This window comes from Triturus cristatus, chromosome 8 (genome assembly GCF_964204655.1).
Source record: "Triturus cristatus chromosome 8, aTriCri1.1, whole genome shotgun sequence".
NCBI lineage: Eukaryota > Metazoa > Chordata > Amphibia > Caudata > Salamandridae > Triturus > Triturus cristatus.
This window is the reverse complement of record NC_140591.1, coordinates 34,039,499-34,045,539: the sequence shown is the minus strand read 5'-3', so window position 1 is coordinate 34,045,539 and position 6,041 is coordinate 34,039,499.

Below are 6,041 nucleotides of genomic sequence, written 5' to 3'. Positions count from 1 at the left end.
CAGCCCTCATATATCTCTCTCAGTCCCTGTGTATTAGTTCCTCCCAGCCCTCATGTATCTCTCTCAGTGGCTGTGTATTAGTCCCTCCCAGCCCTCCTGTATCTCTCTCAGTCCCCGTGTATTAGTCCCTCCCAACCCTAATGTATCTCTCTCAGTCCCAGTGTAATAGTCCCTCCCAGCCCTCATGTATCTCTCTCAGTGCCTGTGTATTAGTCCCTCCCAGCCCTCATGTATCTCTCTCAGTCCCCATGTATTAGTCCTCCCAGCCCTCATGTATCTCTCTCAGTCCCCGTGTATTAGTCCCGCCCAGCCCTCATGTATCTCTCTCAGTCCCCATGTATTAGTCCCTTCTAGCCCTCATGTATCTCTCTCAGTCCCCGTGTATTAGTCCCTCCCCGCCCTCATGTATCTCTCTCAGTCCCCATGTATTAGCCCCTCCCAACCCTCATGTATCTCTCTCAGTCCCCATGTATTAGTCTCTCCCAGCCCTCATGTATCTCGCTCAGTCCCGTGTATTAGTCCCTCCCAGCCCTCATGTATCTCTCTCAGTCCCTATGTATTAGTCCCTCCCAGCCCTCCTGTATCTCTCTCAGTCCCCGTGTATTAGTCCCTCCCAACCCTCATGTATCTCTCGCAGTCCCAGTGTATTAGTCCCTCCCAGCCCTCATGTATCTCTCTCAGTGCCTGTGTATTAGTCCCTCCCAGCCCTCATGTATCTCTCTCAGTCCCCATGTATTAGTCCCTCCCAACCCTCATGTATCTCTCTCAGTCCCTGTGTATTAGTCCCTTCTAGCCCTCATGTATCTCTCTCAGTCCCCGTGTATTAGTCCCTCCCAGCCCTCATGTATCTCTCTTAGTCCTCATGTATTAGTCCCTCCTAGCCCTCATGTATCTCTCTCAGTCCCCGTGTATTAGTCCCTCCCAGCCCTCATGTATCTCTCTCAGTCCCTGTGTATTAGTCCCTCCCAGCCCTCATGTACCTCTCTCATTTTCTGTGAATTAGTACCTCCCAGCCCTCATGTATCTCTCTCAGTGGCTGTGTATTAGTCCCTCCCAGCCCTCCTGTATCTCTCTCAGTCCCCGTGTATTAGTCCCTCGCAACCCTCATGTATCTCTCTCAGTCCCAGTGTATTAGTCCCTTCCAGCCCTCATGTATCTATCTCAGTGCCTGTGTATTAGTCCCTCCCAGCCCTCATGTATCTCTCTCACTCCCCATGTATTAGTCCCTCCCAGCCCTCATGTATCTCTCTCAGTCCCCGTGTATTAGTCCCTCCCAGCCCTCATGTATCTCTCTCATTTTCTGTGAATTAGTACCTCCCAGCCCTCATGTATCTCTCTCAGTGGCTGTGTATTAGTCCCTCCCAGCCCTCCTGTATCTCTCTCAGTCCCCGTGTATTAGTCCCTCGCAACCCTCATGTATCTCTCTCAGTCCCAGTGTATTAGTCCCTCCCAGCCCTCATGTATCTATCTCAGTGCCTGTGTATTAGTCCCTCCCAGCCCTCATGTATCTCTCTCAGTCCCCATGTATTAGTCCCTCCCAACCCTCATGTATCTCTCTCAGTCCCAGTGTATTAGTCCCTCCCAGCCCTCATGTATCTCTCTCAGTGCCAGTGTATTAGTCCCTCCCAGCCCTCATGTATCTCTCTCAGTCCCCATGTATTAGTCCCTCCCAGCCCTCATGTATCTCTCTTAGTCCCCGTGTATTAGTCCCTCCCAGCCCTCATGTATCTCTCTCAGTCCCCGTGTATTAGTCCCTCCCAGCCCTCATGTATCTCTCTCAGTCCCCGTGTATTAGTCCCTCCGAGCCCCCATGTATCTCTCTCAGTGCCCGTATATTAGTCCCTTCCAGCCCTCATGTATCTCTCTCAGTCCCCATGTATTAGTCCCTCCCAGCCCTCATGTGTCTCTCTCAGTGGCGCTGTATTAGTCCCTCCCAGCCCTCATGTATCTCTCTCAGTCCCCATGTATTATTCCCTCCCAGCCCTCATGTATCTCTCTCAGTCCCAATGTATTAGTCCCTCCCAGCCCTCATGTATCTCTCTCAGTCCCCGTGTATTAGTACCTCCCAGCGCTCATGTATCTCTCTCAGTCCTAGTGTATTAGTCCCTCCCAGCCTTCATGTATGTCTCTCGGTCCCCGTGTATTAGTCCCTCCCAGCCCTCATGTATCTCTCTCAGTGCCCGTGTATTAGTCCCTCCCAGCCCTGATGTATCTCTCTCAGTCCCCGTGTATTAGTCCCTCGCAGCCCTCATTTATCTCTCTCAGTCCCCATGTATTAGTCCCTCCCAGCCCTCATGAATCTCTCTCAGTCCCCGTGTATTAGTACCTCCCAGCCCTCATGTATCTCTCTCAGTCCCCGTGTATTAGTCCCTCCCAGCCCTCATGTATCTCTCTCAGTCCCCGTGTATTAGTCCCTCCCAGTCCTCATGTATCTCTCTCAGTCCCCATGTATTAGTCCCTCCCAGCCCTCATGTATCTCTCTCAGTCCCCGTGTATTAGTCCCTCCCAGCCCTCATGTATCTCTCTTAGTCCCTGAGTATTAGTCCCTCCCAGCCCTCATGTATCTCTCTCAGTCCCGTGTATTAGTCCCTCCCAGCCCTCATGTATCTCTCTCAGTCCCAGTGTATTAGTCCCCCCCAGCCCTCATGTATCTCTCTCAGTCCCCATGTATTAGTACCTCCCAGCCCTCATGTATCTCTCTCAATCCCCCTGTATTAGTCCCTCCCAGCCCTCATATATCTCTCTCAGTCCCAATGTATTAGTCCCTCCCAGCCCTCATGTATCTCTCTCAGTTCCCGTGTATTAGTCCCTCCCAGCCCTCATGTATCTCTCTAAGTCCCCGTGTATTAGTCCCTCCCAGCCCTCATGTATCTCTCTCAGTCCCCGTGTATTAGTCCCTCCCTTCCCTCATGTATCTATCTCAGTCCCCGTGTATTAGTCCCTCCCAGCCCTCATGTATCTCTCTCTAATCCCCAAGTAAAAAGTCCCTTCCAGACCTCATGTTTCTCTCTCAGTCCCCGTGTATAAGTCCCTCCCAGCCCTCATGTATCTCTCTCAGTCCCCGTGTATTAGTCCCTCCCAGCCCTCTTGTATCTCTCTCAGTCCCCGTGTATTTGTCCCTCCCAGCCCTCATGTATCTCTCTCCGTCCCAGTGTATTAGTCCCTCCCTGCCCTCATGTATCCCTCTCAGGCCCCGTGCATTAGTTCCTCCAGCCCTCATGTATCCCTCTCAGGCCCCGTGTATTAGTCCCTCCCAGCCCTCATATATCTCTCTCAGTCGCTGTGTATTAGTCCCTCCCAGCCCTCATGTATCTCTCTCAGTCCCCGTGTATTAGTCCCTCCCAGCCCTCATGTATCCCTCTCACTCCCCATGTATTAGTCCCTCCCAGCCCTCATATATCTCTCTCAGTCCCTGTGTATTAGTCCCTCCCAGCCCTCATGAATCTCTCTCAGTCCCCATGTATCAGAGCCTCCCAACCCTCATGTATCTCTCTCAGTCCCCGTGTATTAGTCCCTCCCAGCCCTCATGTATCTCTCTCTCAGTCCCCGTGTATTAGTGCCTCCCAGCCCTCATTTATCTCTCTCAGTCCCCGTGTATTAGTCCTTCGTAGCCCTCATGTATCTCTCTCAGTCCCCGTGTATTAGTACCTCCCAGGCCCTCATGTATCTCTCTCAGTCCCCATGTTTTAGTCCCTCCCAGCCCTCATGTATCTCTCTCAGTCCTCATGTATTAGTCCCTCCTAGCCCTCATGTATCTCTCTCTGTCCTCGTGTATTAGTCCCTCCCAGCCCTCATGTATCTCTCTCAGTCCCTGTGTATTAGTCCCTCCCAGCCCTCATGTATCTCTCTCATTTTCTGTGAATTAGTACCTCCCAGCCCTCATGTATCTCTCTCAGTGGCTGTGTATTAGTCCCTCCCAGCCCTCCTGTATCTCTCTCAGTCCCCGTGTATTAGTCCCTCGCAACCCTCATGTATCTCTCTCAGTCCCAGTGTATTAGTCCCTCCCAGCCCTCATGTATCTATCTCAGTGCCTGTGTATTAGTCCCTCCCAGCCCTCATGTATCTCTCTCAGTCCCCATGTATTAGTCCCTCCCAGCCCTCATGTATCTCTCTCAGTCCCCGTGTATTAGTCCCTCCCAGCCCTCATGTATCTCTCTCAGTCCCCATGTATTAGTCCCTCCTAGCCCTCATGTATCTCTCTCAGTCCCCGTGTATTAGTCCCTCCCCGCCCTCATGTATCTCTCTCAGTCCCAATGTATTAGTCCCTCCCAGCCCTCATGTATCTCTCTCAGTCCCCATGTATTAGTACCTCCCAGCCCTCATGTATCTCTCTCAGTCACCGTGTATTAGTCCCTCCCAGCCCTCATGTATCTCTCCCAGTCCCCATGTATTAGTCCCTCCAAGCCCTCATTTATCTCTCTCAGTCCCCGTGTATTAGTCTCTCCCAGCCCTCATGTATCTCTCTCAGTCCCCGTGTATTAGTCCCTCCCAGCCCTCATGTATCTCTCTCAGTCCCCATGTATTAGTCCCTCCAAGCCCTCATGTATCTCTCTCAGTCCCCGTGTATCAGTCCCTCCCAGCCCTCATGTATCTCTCTCAGTCCCCGTGTATTAGTCCCTCCCAGCCCTCATGTATCTCTCTCAGTCCTCATGTATTAGTCCCTCCTAGCCCTCATGTATCTCTCTCAGTCCCCGTGTATTAGTCCCTCCCAGCCCTCATGTATCTCTCTCAGTCCCTGTGTATTAGTCCCTCCCAGCCCTCCTGTATCTCTCTCAGTCCCCGTGTATTAGTCCCTCGCAACCCTCATGTATCTCTCTCAGTCCCAGTGTTTTAGTCCCTTCCAGCCCTCATGTATCTATCTCAGTGCCTTTGTATTAGTCCCTCCCAGCCCTCATGTATCTCTCTCCCTCCCCATGTATTAGTCCCTCCCAGCCCTCATGTATCTCTCTCAGTCCCCGTGTATTAGTCCCTCCCAGCCCTCATGTATCTCTCTCAGTCCCCATGTATTAGTCCCTCCTAGCCCTCATGTATCTCTCTCAGTCCCCGTGTATTAGTCCCTCCCTGCCCTCATGTATCTCTCTCAGTCCCGATGTATTAGTCCCTCCCAGCCCTCATGTATCTCTCTCAGTCCCCATGTGTTAGTACCTCCCAGCCCTCATGTATCTCTCTCAGTCACCGTGTATTAGTCCCTCCCAGCCCTCATGTATCTCTCTCAGTCCCCATGTATTAGTCCCTCCAAGCCCTTATTTATCTCTCTCAGTCCCCGTGTATTAGTCTCTCCCAGCCCTCATGTATCTCTCTCAGTCCCCGTGTATTAGTCCCTCCCAGCCCTCATGTATCTCTCTCAGTCCCCGTGTATAAGTTCCTCCCAGCCCTCATGTATCTCTCTCAGTCCCCGTGTATCAGTCCCTCCCAGCCCTCATGTATCTCTCTCAGTCCCCGTGTATTAGTCCCTCCCAGCCCTCATGTATCTCTCCCAGTCCCGGTGTATTAGTCCTCCCTGCCCTCATGTATCTCTCTCAGTCCCCGTGTATTAGTCCCTCCCAGCCCTCATGTATCTCTCTCTGTCCCCTTGTATTAGTCCCTCCCAGCCCTCATGTATCTCTCTCTGTCCCCGTGTATTAGTACCTCCCAGCCCTCATGTATCTCTCTCAGTCCCCGTGTGTTAGTCCCTCCCAGCCCTCATGTATCTCTCTCAGTACCCGTGTATTAGACCCTCCCAGCCCTAATGTATCTCTCTCAGTCCCCGTGTATTAGTACCTCCCAGCCCTCATGTATCTCTCTCAGTCCCTGTGTATTAGTCCCTCCCAGCCCTCATGTATATCTCTCAGTCCCCGTGTATTAGTCCCTCCCAGCCCTCATGTATCTCTCTCAGTCCCCGTGTATTAGTCCCTCCCAGCCCTCAAGCATCTCTCTCAGTGCCCGTGTATTAGTCCCTCCCAGCCCTCATGAATGTCTCTCAGTCCCCATGTATCAGTCCCTCCCAGCCCTCATGTATCGCTCTCAGTCCCCGTGTATTAGTCCCTTCCAGCCCTCTTGTA